Genomic DNA, 16,668 nt, shown 5'->3' on the forward strand with positions numbered 1-16,668 from the left:
GCGGACGCCATGTCGCATTTAGAGATTCTCTGATGTGCCTAAACAGTGGAAACCCCCCACAAGTAAATTATTTTGGAAACTAGACCCCTCATGGATTGTATTTAGATGTGTGGTGAGCACCTTGAACCCCCAGGTGCTTCACAGAAGTTTATAACGCTGGGCCATAAAAATAATAAAATCCCATTTTCCTCACAAAAATGTTATTTTAGCCCCAAATTTTGCATTTTCATAAGGATAACAGGATAAATTGCACCATACAATTTGTAGTGCAATTTCTCCCGAGTATGCTGATACCCCATATGAAGGAGAAAACTACTGTTTGGCCACATAGCAGGGCTCATAAGGGAAGGAGCGCTGTTTCACTTTTTGAATGTAAAATTTCATGGAATCATTAGCAGACGTTCTGTCCCATTTGGAGAGCCCCTGATGTACCTAGGCAGTGGAAACCCCCACAAGTGACTCCATTTTGGAAACTAGACCCCTCAAGACATATATTTAGATGTGTCGTGAGCACCTTGAGCCCCCCAGGTGCTTCACAGAAGTTTATAATGTTGAGGTGTGAAAATAAAAAAAATCAAATTTTACCCCTAAAATTTTTATTTTGGCCTCAAATTTTGATTTTTCATAAGGGTAGCAGAAGAAATTGAAGTTCAGATTTTGGTTTAATGGTGTGAGGGTGCCATGTCACCTTGGCAGAGCCCCTGATGTGCCAGAACAATAAAAACCCATGTATATGTGAACGAATTTTACAAACTACACTCAATGAATTCATCTAGGGTTGCAGTGATCATATTGACACCACATGTGCCTCACAGAATTTTATACCACTGAGCAGTGAAGAAAATATACATTTAATTTTTACCACTAAAATGTTGTTTTAGCCCCAAGTTTTAAATTTTTCTAAGGGCTAATAGGATTTTTTTTTACAACAAACTGATGTCAATTTTTTCCTGAGTGCATTAACCCCTTTACCCCCAAGGGTGGTTTGCACGTTATGGACCATATTGTAAATTTTATAAAAGTTAGTGGTAAAATTTATTTGATATTACCTGAGTATATTTGTGAAAAAAACAGAAAGGTGCTCAAAACCACATTCAAGAAGTTTATTAACCCTTCAGGTGTTTCACAGGAATTTTTGGAATGTTTAAAAAAAATGAACATTTAACTTTTTTTCACAAAAAAATTACCGTATATACTTGAGTATAAGCCGACCCGAGTATAAGCCGACCCCCCTAATTTTGCCACAAAAAACTGGGAAAACTTATTGACTTGAGTATAAGCCTAGGGTGGAAATGCAGCATTTACCGGTGAATTTCAAAAATAAAAATAGATCATTATTTCCCCATAGCTGTGCCATATAGTGCTCTGCACCGTTCATTTTGCCCCATATCTGTGCCCCATACTGTGCTCTGCACCGTTCATTTTGTCCCATAGCTGTGCCATATAGTGCTCTGCACCGTTCATTGTGCCCCATATACAGTGCTCTGCACCGTTCATTGTGCCCCATAGCTGTGCCCATATACGGTGCTCTGCACCGTTCATTGTGCCTCATAGCTGTGCCCATATACGGTGCTCTGCACCGTTCATTGTGCCCCAGAGCTGTGCCCATATACGGTGCTCTGCACCGTTCATTGTGCCCCATAGATGCTCCACATAAATCTCTGCCACCGCTGCTGCTGCAAAAAAAAAAAAACACATACTCACCTCCCTTGATTGCAGCTCCCAGCGTCTCGTTCCGGCGCCTCCATCTTCCCGGCGTCTCTGCTCTGACTGATCAGGCAGAGGGCGCCGCGCACACTATATGCGTCATCGCGCCCTCTGACCTGAACAGTCAGAGCGCAGACGCCGGGAAGATGGAGGCGCCGGCCGGGAAGATGGAGCGACGCCCGGCGGCTGGAACGCGGACAGGTGAATATGCTATACTTACCTAGTCCTGGCGATCCTCGCGCTGTCCCTCTGCCTGGTCTTCGGTGCCGCAGCTTCTTTCTCTATCAGCGGTCACCGGCACCGCTGATTAGAGGAATGAATAGGCGGCTCCGCCCCTATGGGAGGTGGAGCCGCCTATTCATTTTTTTAATGAGCGGTCCCACGTGACTGCTGAAGAGGGGAAGACACTGCAGCACAGAAGCCCGTGGGACGGCAGGGACAGTGCGAGGATCGCTGGGACTAGGTAAGTATACCTCAGCGCCCTCACCCCCTCACCCGCCGACCCTGCCACCCACCTTGACTCGAGTATAAGCCGAGAGGGGCACTTTCAGCCCAAAAATTTGGGCTGAAAATCTCGGCTTATACTCGAGTATATACGGTACTTTAGCTCCAATTTGTTTTATTTTATCAAGAGTAACAGGAGAAATTGGACCCGAAAAGTCATTGTACAATTTGTTTTGAGTATGCTGATACCCCATATGTGGGGGTAAACCACTGTTTGGGCGCATGGCAGAGCTTGGAAGGGAAGGAGCGCCATTTGAATTTTCAATGCAAATTTGACTGGAATTGAGATAGGATGCCATGTCCGATTTAGAGAGCCCCTGATGTGCTTAAACATTGAAATTCCCCACAAGTGACATCATTATGGAAAGCAGACCCCCTAAGGAACTTATCTAGATGTGTGGTGAGCACTTTGACCCACCAAGTGCTTCACAGAAGTTGATAATGTAGAGCTGTAAAAATAAAAAATCATATTTTTTCACAAAAATGATCTTTTCGCCTCCAATTTTTTTTCCCAAGGGTAAAAGAAGAAATTGGACCCCAAAAGTTGTTGTGCAATTTGTCCTGAGTACACTGATACCCCACATGTGAGGGTAAACCACTGTTTGGGTGCATGGCAGAGCTCAGAAGGGAAGGAGTGCCATTTGACTTTCCAATGCAAAATTGACTGGAATTGAGATGGGACACCATGTTTGGAGAGCCCCTGATGTGCCTAAACATAGAAACCCCCCACAAGTGACACCATTTTGGAAAGTAGACCCCCGAAGGAACTTATCTAGATGTGTGGTGAGCACTTTGAACCCACCAAGTGCATCACAGCAGTTTATAATGCAGAGCCGTAAAAATTCTTTTTTTTCCACAAAAATTATTTTTTAGCCCCCAGTTTTGTATTTTCCCAAGGGTAACAGGAGAAATTGGACCCCAAAAGTTGCTGTCCAATTTGACCTGAGTGCGCTGATACCCCATATGTGGGAGAAAACTACTGCTTGGGCGCATGGCAGAGCTTGAGACGAAAATGAACAGGCACAAAAAGCTTATTAATAAGGCCTGGATGGAGGAGCCAGAGACTGAGCTTAAGAAATCTCCTTCTCCAACACAGCGAAAATCCCAGCCACAACCACCCCATTTTGAAGAATGGAGGAAGAAGGCTTGGGAGGAGATATTGGATCCAGACTATGAGATAAGGCATACGCCTTGACATTTGTAGAACCCGGCCGAAAGGTGATAGAGAATTGGAATCATGAAAAAAGTGACCATCTCGCCTGCCTAGGAGTCCACCTCTTAGCAGACTCAAAGTAAGCCAAATTTTTGTGGTCCGTAATTACAGTGATTCGGTGAACCGCCCATTCCAAAAAATGCCTCCATTCCTCCAACACCAATTTAATGGCCAGCAGCTCCCGGTTCCCCACATCATAATTTCTTTCTGTCATGTGAGAACTTCTTAGAAAAGAAAGCACAAGGTCTTAAATTGGTTAAAGTGGCAGGTCCCTGGGACAACACCGCCCCCACCACCGAAGCATCCACCTCAACAGTAAACGGTTTCAGAAGGATCTGGCTGAATCAACACAGCAGCGGACCTAAAACATCTCTTTAACAAAGAGAGCGTGGCAACGGCTGAGGCCGACCAACTCTTGATATCATCCCCTTTCTTAGTTAAATCAGTGAGGGGCTTGACCACCTAGGAGAACCCCCTTATGAACTTCCGATAATAATTGACAAATCCTAGGAATCGTTGCAGACCTTTCAGATCACTGGGTTGAATCCAATAAACAATGGCCCAAACCTTCCCAGCAGAGAGAATGAACCCCAGAAAGTATAGCTCCTGAGCAAAAAAATGAACACTTTTCTAGTTTAGCAAATAGAGAGTTATCTCGAAGCCTCTGGAGAACCGCACGAAGGTGACGCATGTGAGTCTGTTTATCCGGCGAATAGATTGAAATATTGTCCAGATAAACCACCAAAAAGCACCCAATAAAGTCAGCAAAAACATTGTTAATATAGTTCTGGAAAACAGCCGGCACATTAGTCAGATCGAAAGGCATAACTAAATTCTCAAAGAGCCCCTCAGATGTGAGAAACGCAGTTTTACACTCACCCCTTCCCGTATCCGGATAAGGCTATATGCCCCCTGGAGATCCAACTTGGAAAACTATTTGGCCCCAGACAATTGGTTGTATAAATTGGGAATAAGTGGGAGAGGGTAAATATTCCTCACAGTTATCTTATTTAACTCTCAAAAATCGATGCATGGGCACAAACCACCGTCCTTATTCTTTACAAAAAAAGAACCCTGCCGCCATGGGAGAAACAGAAGGGCAAATGTGTCCTTTACAAAGACTCTTGGAAATACAGTACATTCTTTCATGGCAACTCGCTCTGGACCAAAGAGATTGTATAAACGGGCCTTGGGCAATTTAACATTAGGAACAAGGTCAATACTACAATCAAAGGGGTGGTGTGGCGGTAAAACCTCAGCCTCTTTTTCAGAGTAAACATCATCGAACTCCTTCAGGTACTCTGGAATACCCTCCAGACTGATGGATGACACAGATACAGAAACACAGCAATCATTGGAATAATTAGGTGCCCATTTCACAATATCCCAGGAATCCCAATCAATAACCGGGTTGTACAGTTGCAACCAGTGAAACCCCAACACCAGCCCCACAGGAAGATTGTCCAAAATAAAACATGAAGTTGCTCCTGGTGTACAGCCCCCAACTTCAGAGACAAAATGGATACCCCCCTTAGTGAGGGGTGTAGAATCAATGGCCACAACTTTCATGGGGGTTTCCAGCCTAACTGTCCCTGACTTGCAATTGGCCACCAATTTAGAGTCAATCAGGTTTACCGACGACCCACAGTCCACAAAAGCCGAAGTGGGCGTAAAACAGTTACAAACACCAATTTCCACTTTAAGCAGTACTTTAAGAAATCAGGAAAATGTACCTGAGAGTCTGGGTAACCTCCTCAACAGTTACCCAGACTTAGGCATTTCCTGACACCTTGGAGGTCAAAGGACAAGCGGGACAGTCCTTCTTCCAATGTCCCTTCGCACCACAGTAAAAGCAGAGCTTGCCTTCCCATCCCCATCTCCTCTCCCTCTCCTTGAAGGTGTTGGCCCCCACCTTCATGGGTTCAGCTTGAGGCACCAACTCTGGCTTGGCCAGAAGCAACGTGGTCTTCCTGTTGCATGACTCCTCTCTTCCGTAGTCTTTGATCCATACGGACAGCCTGCATCATTGCCTCCTCCAGGGAACTGAGTGGTGGATGAAGGGCCAGAGCATCCTTTAGATGATCAGATAGTCCCCTCCGAAATTGGCACCTGAGAGCAGAGTAATTCCAGGACACCTCGGGGAACCATGGCCTAAATTCTGAGCAGTAACACTAGGCAGAGAGCTTCCTCTGAGAGAGACCTATGGTCGTGTCCACCGCCAATCTGACCCGGTCTGGTTCATCATAAATTAGTCCTAGGGCATCAAAGAAAACTCATCCACAGACACTTTCTCTGGGGTGGTCAGGGGTAAAGAAAAGGCCCCAAACTATGGACCTTCCCTGAGTAAAGATATGATAATTCTCAGCCGCTGACTCTTATCCATGAAGATCGGGGTCTAAGGGAAAACAACAACTTACAACTTTCCCTGAACACACGGAACTTTTCCTACTCATCAGAGAAGGTGTCAGGGAGTTTAACAAAAGGTTAAAGGAATGCAAGGAAACATCAGTAACATCACCATCCTTACTGAGAGATGCAGAGGCAGCACCATGGGCAGTCTTAACTGTCTCAGCCAGCTCTCTCTGTACTTACTGGTGGGACGTAACCAAGGCCCTATGCTCTACAGACAAATTCTGCATCATTTGTGTAAGACTGGCTATTTGATCCGTCAAGGTGCGGAGTGGATCCTTGCCACAGAGGGAAAAAAAAAGACCTCCATTAGGTTAAATATGGGTCAGTGATAATGTGGTGCAATACAGGGACAACCACCAGAGGGTGACGAAGGGATGTAACAAAAGCTCACCTCAAGTGAATACCCACAGAGCTGAGCAAACACCACTAGGGGGCAGTAGAGAGAGGTCGTACAAGCCACATCAGCAACAGCCAGAAACACAGTGTCAGAGGGGCAGGCAGGAGCGAGGTCTGACGCAAGCCAGGGGTCAAAAAGCCGATCAGGAGCGCGGTAACAAGAGGAGGAGACGAAAGCACAGCCAGAAACACACCAAAGGTCAGAGCCAGAAAGATCAATCCAAAACAGGAACGGAAGACGGATGAGCAAGTCACAAGTCAAGCCATTGACAAGTCACAAGTCAAGCCAGAGAAGATTAACCCCCCGCCTGACCAGGTCGGAAAGCCAAAAGCAAACCCTGACCTCGATCATGACAGCAGGGTTTACCATAAAGCCAAAAGAATGTGCCATGATGTAGGAAGAGGTCTAGTACTTATGCTACATTGTCGGGAGAGGTGAAATTAAGCCACAAGTAAACAAGGTTGAGGCAGTCCAGAAATGGCTGCAATCACTTTCTAAGGAGCAGGTGAGAGCATTTTTTGGTATTGTGGGATATTAACATCGGTTTATCCCAAATTTCACCTTGATTGCCACACCACTTATGGATATACTTAAAGGCACCAAATTGACTATGGCCAAATGGACTGCTGAACAGAAATGGCATTCCAAGAGCTGAAGCTGGCCCTATGTAAACAACCAGCCCTGGTCACACCGGACTTCAGAAAATAATTCATGGTCCAGACGGATGCTTTAGAAGTCGGGTTGGGAGCTGTGTTGTCTCAAGAGATAAATGGTGAAGAACATGCCATCCTGTATTTGAGTCCGAAGCTCTCTTCATGTGAGAAAAATTATACCATTGTCGAGAGTCCTTAGCAATCAAATGGGTCGTTGGTACATTGAAATATTACCTACTAGGCCGCAGGTTTAAGCTAGTGTCGGACCATGTGCCTCTGAGATGGTTAAGAGAAAAGAAGAGTAAGAATGCCTGCGTAACTAGGTGGTTCTTAGGCCTGTAGGACTTTAGCTTCCATGTAGAACATTGACCAGGGAAATTGTATGGTAACGCCGATGCTCTCTCCAGAATTCCCTGTCTGGAGTCTGAAGGTGCCAGAGCCCCCAGCTGTGGGCAGATGGGGGATATGTGACAGAATTGGGTTTATTGTGAGTAGTTGTAAGAGATGGGTAGGACAACTACTCACCATATCTCCACCCCAAGGGTGTGGTTCGGCAAGTTAAATGTTCAGTCACTAAGTACTTTTTTATATCTGTGGGTCTGGAGGCAGAGAAGCTCCAGAGAAGCTTTTTTTTGTGCAACTGTGCTGGACTCTGTAGATTGTACCCTGAGTGGTCGGATGTTTATTTTGTTGAACCATGCATTGGTTTATGCCGTGATTTAAATTAACCAGCAGAATAAACATTCCTGTGTCTACGTCTGTGAGCAGCTGAGTGAGTCCACCTACCCCAGTATATACAAACAGAACATTACACAGAACATTACACAGACCTCATCATTTAGAGAACTGGTAGATCAGCAGCAGATTAAGCATTTATTAATCAAAACTAGAGCAAGCAGCCCAGTAAGTGATACATAAAAGAAATCAAGGTATCATGCTGCTCACAAATAGAGTAGTGAAAAGCTATTGACATATTCCCTTTAAATATTAGATAAATGTCTAATGTGACGAGCTTGTTGACTATTTTCAACAAGAACTAGCACAATGAGGTTCTGGACTTCAGTATAGGCAGTTGATTAACACCATAGTGGAGTTTTGAGTGTGACTGTTTGAGGTTGAGGACAGGTGTCTTTTATGCTGATAACTTCAAATAGGTGCCATTACTACAGGTAATGAGTGGAGGACAGAGGAGTCTCTTAAAGAAGAAGATACAGGTCTGTGAGAGCCAGAAATCTTGAATGTTTTCAGGTGACCAAATACTTATTTTCCACCATCATTTGAAAACTAAATCTTGCCAAATCAGACAAGGTAATTGTCTGGAATTGTTTTCTCAATTGTGACTATCATAGTTGTCTTCTACCTCTCTCATCTTTTTAAGTGGGAGAACTTGCACAATTGGTGGCTGACTAAATACTACTTTTCTTCCCCACTGTACAAATACCGTAAAATTGTATTCAAATATCACATACATATATGACAGATTCATCACTGCAAGTAGAGGCTTTTAGCTATTTTGACCATTTTACATATATCCTTTCCATCAGCTAATTTATTTATTTGAACTGTGTGTTATATGATGTAAAATGAATTATAGTTACAAGCACGTGATTGTTGCTTATGACAATGATGAAATCTCTTGCTGATCTTTGGAAATTCATGGCATCTGAATTAATCACATTTAAGAATGAATGAAGGATCTGCGATCCATGAATTGTTTTTAAATCTAGCCATTTAATTTGAAAGATTTAGAGCTTGGGCTGCTTACAGCCTCTAATTTGATACTTGATTGAGTTTCACACTAACTTTGATAAATGAAGAAGCCAGTGGAAAATGATAGAGATCATTGATACAAAAAAAAACATGCAGTGAACAATGAATGTGGCTGAAAACTAAATCAATTAAGGGATAAAGGTCAAGTGAATGCTTGCTGATAAAATTCATTCAAATTATTTTGATATTTTAATGTGTAGGGAATACATGCCAATCATGAGTCTGCTAGCTCAGGTTCAGAGACTGGCGGTGGGCATTGTGAGCATAACGTATATTCGTGTCTCTTTAGCCTAATATCCACAAAGCTTCATTCTTCATCTCAAGTTACATCTCTTGTTTATTCTCATATTATAGTGATCCATTTTATAAACCTACTAGCTGAAGAGCCCGGCGTTGCCTGGGCATAGTAAATATCTGTGGTTAGTTATAGCACGTCACTTCTCTTATTTTCCCATCATGCCTCTCATTTTCCCCCTCACATCTCTCATTTTCTCCCTCACACCTCTCATTTTCTCCCTCACTCCTCTCATTCCCCCCAACACTTGTCATTTCGACCTCACATCTTTCATTTTCCAATCACTACACTATTTTCCCTCACTCCTCTCATTTTGCACTAACACCTTTTCATTTTCACCTCACACCTTTCATTTTCACCTCAGTATATACATGTTTGTCATCTCCCTTATATATAGTATACACCTGTATGTCATCTCCTGTATATAGTATATACCTGTATGTCATCTCCCCTGTATATAGTATATACCTGCTGTGTGTCATCTCCCCTGTATATAGTATATACCTGTATGTCATCTCCTCCTATATATAGTATATACCTGTATGTCATCTCCTCCTATATATAGTATATACCTGTATGTCATCTCCTCCTATATATAGTATATACCTGTATGTCATCTCCTTCTATATATAGTATATACCTGTATGTCATCTCCTCCTGTATATAGTATATACCTGTAGGTAATCTGCAACTGTATATAGTATATACCTGTGTGTCATCTCCTCCTGTATTTAGTATAAACCTGTATGTCATCTCCTCCTGTATATAGTATGTACCTGTATGTAATCTCCTCCTCTATATAGTATATACCTGTGTGCTATCTCTCCTGTATATAGTATATATCTGTGTGTCATCTCCCCTGTATATAGTATACTAGCTATTGAACCCATTCTACGCCCGGGTGGCGAGCATTTATATTGGTATATGGTCTCCATCCTGGTATGTGCTGCTCCATCCTGCGTCCCCATCCTGTCATGTGCTGCACCCATCCTGCGTCCCCATCCTGGTATGTGCTGCACCCATCCTGCGTCCCCATCCTGCATCCCCATCCTGTCATGTGCTGCACCCATTCTGCGTCCCCATCCTGTCATGTGCTGCACGCATCCTGCGCCCCCATCCTGTCATGTGCTGCACCAATCCTGCGTCCCCATCCTGGTATGTGCTGCACCCATCCTGTGTCCCCATCCTGTCATGTGCTGCACCCATCCTGCGTCCCCATCCTGGTATGTGCTGCACCCATCCTGCATCCCCATCCTGTCATGTGCTGCACCCATCCTGCGTCCCCATCCTGGTATGTGCTGCACCCATCCTACGTCCCCATCCTGCGTCCCCATCCTGTCATGTGCTGCACCCATCCTGCGTCCCCATCCTGGTATGTGCTGCACCCATCCTGCGTCCCCATCCTGTCATGTGCTGCACCCATCCTGCGTCCCCATCCTGTCATGTGCTGCACCCATCCTGCATCCCCATCCTGTCATGTGCTGCACCCATCCTGCGCCCCCATCCTGTCATGTGCTGCACCCATCCTGCGTCCCCATCCTGGTATGTGCTGCACCCATCCTGCGTCCCCATCCTGCGTCCCCATCCTGTCATGTGCTGCATCCATCCTGCGTCCCCATCCTGTCATGTGCTGCACTTATCCTGCATCCCCATCCTGTCATGTGCTGCACTGTTATGGCTGGCAATCAGGCAACACAGCGTGCAGTAATCAGCGCACATACAGAGATCTGGCAATAACCAAAAACAATAGGACGAGCTCTGAGACGTGGAATCTCTGTAGACTGCAGTACCTGATCTATCCTCACACAACTATAAGCAGCAGTGGATTGCGCCTAACAACTACCTATGCAACTCTGCACTGCCTGAGGAGCTGACTAGCCTGAAGATAGAAATACAAGCCTGACTTACCTCAGAGAAATCCCCCAAAGGAATAGGCAGCCCCCCACATATAATGACTGTTAGCAAGATGAAAAGACAAACGTAGGAATGAAATAGATTCAGCAAAGTGAGGCCCGATATTCTAGACAGAGCGAGGATAGCAAAGAGAACTATGCAGTCTACAAAAAACCCTAAAACGAAAACCACGCAAAGGGGCAAAAAGACCCACCGTGCCGAACTAACAGCACGGCGGTGCACCCCTCTGCTTCTCAGAGCTTCCAGCAAAAGACAATAGCAAGCTGGACAGAAAAAAACAGAAAACAAACTAGAAGCACTTATCTAGCAGAGCAGCAGGCCCAAGGAAAGATGCAGTAGCTCAGATCCAACACTGGAACATTGACAAGGAGCAAGGAAGACAGACTCAGGTGGAGCTAAACAGCAAGGCAGCCAACGAGCTCACCAAAACACCTGAGGGAGGAAGCCCAGAGACTGCAATACCACTTGTGACCACAGAAGTGAACTCAGCCACAGAATTCACAACAGTACCCCCCCCTTGAGGAGGGGTCACCGAACCCTCACCAGAACCCCCAGGCCGACCAGGATGAGCCACATGAAAGGCACGAACAAGATCTGGGGCATGGACATCAGAGGCAAAAACCCAGGAATTATCTTCCTGAGCATAACCCTTCCATTTGACCAGATACTGGAGTTTCCGTCTAGAGACACGAGAATCCAAAATCTTCTCCACAATATACTCCAATTCCCCCTCCACCAAAACAGGGGCAGGAGGCTCCACAGATGGAACCATAGGTGCCACGTATCTCCTCAACAACGACCTATGGAATACATTATGTATGGAAAAGGAGTCTGGGAGGGTCAGACGAAAAGACACCGGATTGAGAATCTCAGAAATCCTATATGGACCAATAAAACGAGGTTTAAATTTAGGAGAGGAAACCTTCATAGGTATATGACGAGAAGATAACCAAACCAGATCCCCAACACGAAGTCGGGGTCCCACACGGCGTCTGCGATTAGCGAAAAGCTGAGCCTTCTCCTGGGACAAGGTCAAATTGTCCACTACCTGAGTCCAGATCTGCTGCAACCTGTCCACCACATAATCCACACCAGGACAGTCCGAAGACTCAACCTGTCCTGAAGAGAAACGAGGATGGAACCCAGAATTGCAGAAAAATGGAGAGACCAAGGTAGCCGAGCTGGCCCGATTATTAAGGGCGAACTCAGCCAACGGCAAAAATGACACCCAATCATCCTGGTCAGCGGAAACAAAACATCTCAGATATGTTTCCAAGGTCTGATTGGTTCGTTCGGTCTGGCCATTAGTCTGAGGATGGAAGGCCGAGGAGAAAGATAGGTCAATGCCCATCCTACCACAAAAGGCTCGCCAGAACCTCGAGACAAACTGGGAACCTCTGTCAGAAACAATATTCTCAGGAATGCCATGTAAACGAACCACATGCTGGAAGAACAAAGGCACCAAATCAGAGGAGGAAGGCAATTTAACCAAGGGCACCAGATGGACCATTTTAGAAAAGCGATCACAGACCACCCAAATGACCGACATTTTTTGAGAAACGGGAAGGTCAGAAATGAAATCCATCGAAATATGTGTCCAAGGCCTCTTCGGGACCGGCAAGGGCAAAAGCAACCCACTGGCACGTGAACAGCAGGGCTTAGCCCTAGCACAAATTCCACAGGACTGCACAAAAGCACGCACATCCCGTGACAGAGATGGCCACCAGAAGGATCTAGCAACCAACTCCCTGGTACCAAAGATTCCTGGATGACCGGCCAGCACCGAACAATGAAGTTCAGAGATAACTTTACTAGTCCACCTATCAGGGACGAACAGTTTCTCGGCCGGACAACGATCAGGTTTATTAGCCTGAAATTTCTGCAACACTCTCCGCAAATCAGGGGAGATGGCAGACACAATGACTCCTTCCTTGAGGATACTCGCCGGCTCAGATAACCCCGGAGAGTCGGGCACAAAACTCCTAGACAGAGCATCCGCCTTCACATTTTTAGAGCCCGGAAGGTATGAAATCACAAAATCAAAACGAGCAAAAAATAACGACCAACGGGCCTGTCTAGGATTCAAGCGCTTGGCAGACTCAAGATAAGTAAGGTTCTTATGATCAGTCAAAACCACCACGCGATGCTTAGCACCCTCAAGCCAATGACGCCACTCCTCGAATGCCCACTTCATGGCCAGCAACTCTCGGTTGCCCACATCATAATTACGCTCAGCAGCAGAAAATTTCCTGGAAAAGAAAGCACATGGTTTGAACACTGAGCAACCAGAACCTCTCTGTGACAAAACCGCCCCTGCACCAATCTCAGAAGCATCAACCTCGACCTGGAACGGAAGAGAAACATCAGGTTGACACAACACAGGGGCACAGCAAAAACGATGCTTCAACTCCTGAAAAGCTTCCACGGCAGCAGAAGACCAATTAACCAAATCAGCACCCTTCTTGGTCAAATCGGTCAATGGTCTGGCAATGCTAGAAAAATTACAGATGAAGCGACGATAAAAATTAGCAAAGCCCAGGAATTTCTGCAGACTTTTTAGAGATGTCGGCTGAGTCCAATCCTGGATGGCCTGAACCTTAACCGGATCCATCTCGATAGTAGAAGGGGAAAAGATGAACCCCAAAAATGAAACTTTCTGCACACCGAAGAGACACTTTGATCCCTTCACGAACAAGGAATTAGCACGCAGTACCTGGAAAACCATTCTGACTTGCTTCACATGAGACTCCCAATCATCTGAGAAGATCAAAATGTCATCCAAGTAAACAATCAAGAATTTATCCAGATACTCACGGAAAATGTCATGCATAAAAGACTGAAAAACAGATGGAGCATTGGCAAGTCCGAACGGCATCACCAGATACTCAAAATGACCCTCGGGCGTATTAAATGCCGTTTTCCATTCATCTCCCTGCCTGATTCTCACCAGATTATACGCACCACGAAGATCAATCTTAGTAAACCAACTAGCCCCCTTAATCCGAGCAAACAAGTCAGAAATCAATGGCAAGGGATACTGAAACTTAACAGTGATCTTATTAAGAAGGCGGTAATCAATACACGGTCTTAGCGAACCATCCTTCTTGGCTACAAAAAAGAACCCTGCTCCCAATGGTGACGACGATGGGCGAATATGTCCCTTCTCCAGGGACTCCTTCACATAACTGCGCATAGCGGTGTGTTCAGGTACGGACAAATTAAATAAACGACCCTTAGGGAATTTACTACCAGGAATCAAATCGATAGCACAATCACAATTCCTATGCGGAGGTAGGGCATCAGACTTGGACTCTTCAAATACATCCTGAAAGTCCGACAAGAACTCTGGGATGTCAGAAGGAATGGATGACGAAATAGACAAAAATGGAACATCACCATGTACTCCCTGACAACCCCAGCTGGTTACCGACATAGAGTTCCAATCCAATACTGGATTATGGGTTTGTAGCCATGGCAACCCCAACACGACCACATCATGCAAATTATGCAGTACCAAAAAGCGAATAACTTCCTGATGTGCAGGAGCCATGCACATAGTCAGCTGGGCCCAGTACTGAGGCTTATTCTTGGCCAAAGGTGTAGCATCAATTCCTCTCAACGGAATAGGACACCGCAAAGGCTCCAAGAAAAATCCACAACGTTTAGCATAATCCAAATCCATCAGATTCAGGGCAGCGCCTGAATCCACAAACGCCATGACAGAATATGATGACAAAGAGCACATTAAGGTAATGGACAAAAGGAATTTGGACTGTACAGTACCAATAACGGCAGAGCTATCGAACCGCCTAGTGCGTTTAGGACAATTAGAAATAGCATGAGTAGAATCACCACAATAGAAACACAGTTTGTTCAGACGTCTGTGTTCGTGCCGTTCTACTTTAGTCATAGTCCTGTCGCACTGCATAGGCTCAGGCTTACTCTCAGACAATACCGCCAGATGGTGCACAGATTTACGCTCGCGCAAGCGACGACCGATCTGAATGGCCAAGGACATAGACTCATTCAAACCAGCAGGCATAGGAAATCCCACCATTACATCCTTAAGAGCTTCAGAGAGACCCTTTCTGAACAAAGCCGCTAGTGCAGATTCATTCCACAGAGTGAGTACTGACCATTTCCTAAATTTCTGACAATATACTTCTACATCATCCTGACCCTGGCATAAAGCCAGCAGATTTTTCTCAGCCTGATCCACTGAATTAGGCTCATCGTAAAGCAATCCGAGCGCCAGGAAAAATGCATCAACATTACTCAATGCAGAATCTCCTGGTGCAAGAGAAAACGCCCAGTCCTGTGGGTCGCCGCGCAAAAAAGAAATAATAATCAAAACCTGTTGAATAGGATTACCAGAAGAATGAGGTTTCAAGGCCAAAAGTAGCTTACAATTATTTCTGAAGCTCAGGAACTTAGTTCTGTCACCAAAAAACAAATCAGGAATCGGAATTCTTGGTTCTAGCATCGATTTCTGATCAATAGTATCTTGAATCTTTTGTACATTTACAACGAGATTATCCATTGAGGAGCACAGAGCCTGAATATCCATGTCCACAGCTGTGTCCTGAAGCACTCTAATGTCTAGGGGAAAAAAAAGACTGAAGACAGAGCTAAGAAAAAAAAATGATGTCAGGATTTCTTTTTTCCCTCTATTGGAAATCATTGGTTGGCTCCTTGTACTGTTATGGCTGGCAATCAGGCAACACAGCGTGCAGTAATCAGCGCACATACAGAGATCTGGCAATAACCAAAAACAATAGGACGAGCTCTGAGACGTGGAATCTCTGTAGACTGCAGTACCTGATCTATCCTCACACAACTATAAGCAGCAGTGGATTGCGCCTAACAACTACCTATGCAACTCTGCACTGCCTGAGGAGCTGACTAGCCTGAAGATAGAAATACAAGCCTGACTTACCTCAGAGAAATCCCCCAAAGGAATAGGCAGCCCCCCACATATAATGACTGTTAGCAAGATGAAAAGACAAACGTAGGAATGAAATAGATTCAGCAAAGTGAGGCCCGATATTCTAGACAGAGCGAGGATAGCAAAGAGAACTATGCAGTCTACAAAAAACCCTAAAACGAAAACCACGCAAAGGGGCAAAAAGACCCACCGTGCCGAACTAACAGCACGGCGGTGCACCCCTCTGCTTCTCAGAGCTTCCAGCAAAAGACAATAGCAAGCTGGACAGAAAAAAACAGAAAACAAACTAGAAGCACTTATCTAGCAGAGCAGCAGGCCCAAGGAAAGATGCAGTAGCTCAGATCCAACACTGGAACATTGACAAGGAGCAAGGAAGACAGACTCAGGTGGAGCTAAACAGCAAGGCAGCCAACGAGCTCACCAAAACACCTGAGGGAGGAAGCCCAGAGACTGCAATACCACTTGTGACCACAGAAGTGAACTCAGCCACAGAATTCACAACACTGCACCCATCCGGGGGCCTGAGCAGGCGGGGACACCGACGCGCTGTGGGGGTCAGGTGTCGGTATCGCCGCCAGCTCAGGCCCCCCAGCACTTACTATATTCACCTGTCCTCCATTCCACTGCTGGGCGCCGCCATCTTCCCGGTCTCCTGGCTGTGACTGTTCAGTCAGAGGGTGGCGCCAGCGCGCATTAAGCGCGTCATCGCGCCCTCTGAACTGAAGGTCACAGGCCGAAGACCAGGAAGATGGCGACGCTCAGCGGTGGAACGGAGGACAGGTGAATATGGCCGATACTCACTCTCCTGGCAGTCCCTGCTTCTCTGTTGGAGATCGCGGTGTGCGTTCAGTGTGAACG

Source organism: Ranitomeya imitator, chromosome 3 (genome assembly GCF_032444005.1).
Source record: "Ranitomeya imitator isolate aRanImi1 chromosome 3, aRanImi1.pri, whole genome shotgun sequence".
NCBI classification, from domain to species: Eukaryota; Metazoa; Chordata; class Amphibia; order Anura; family Dendrobatidae; genus Ranitomeya; species Ranitomeya imitator.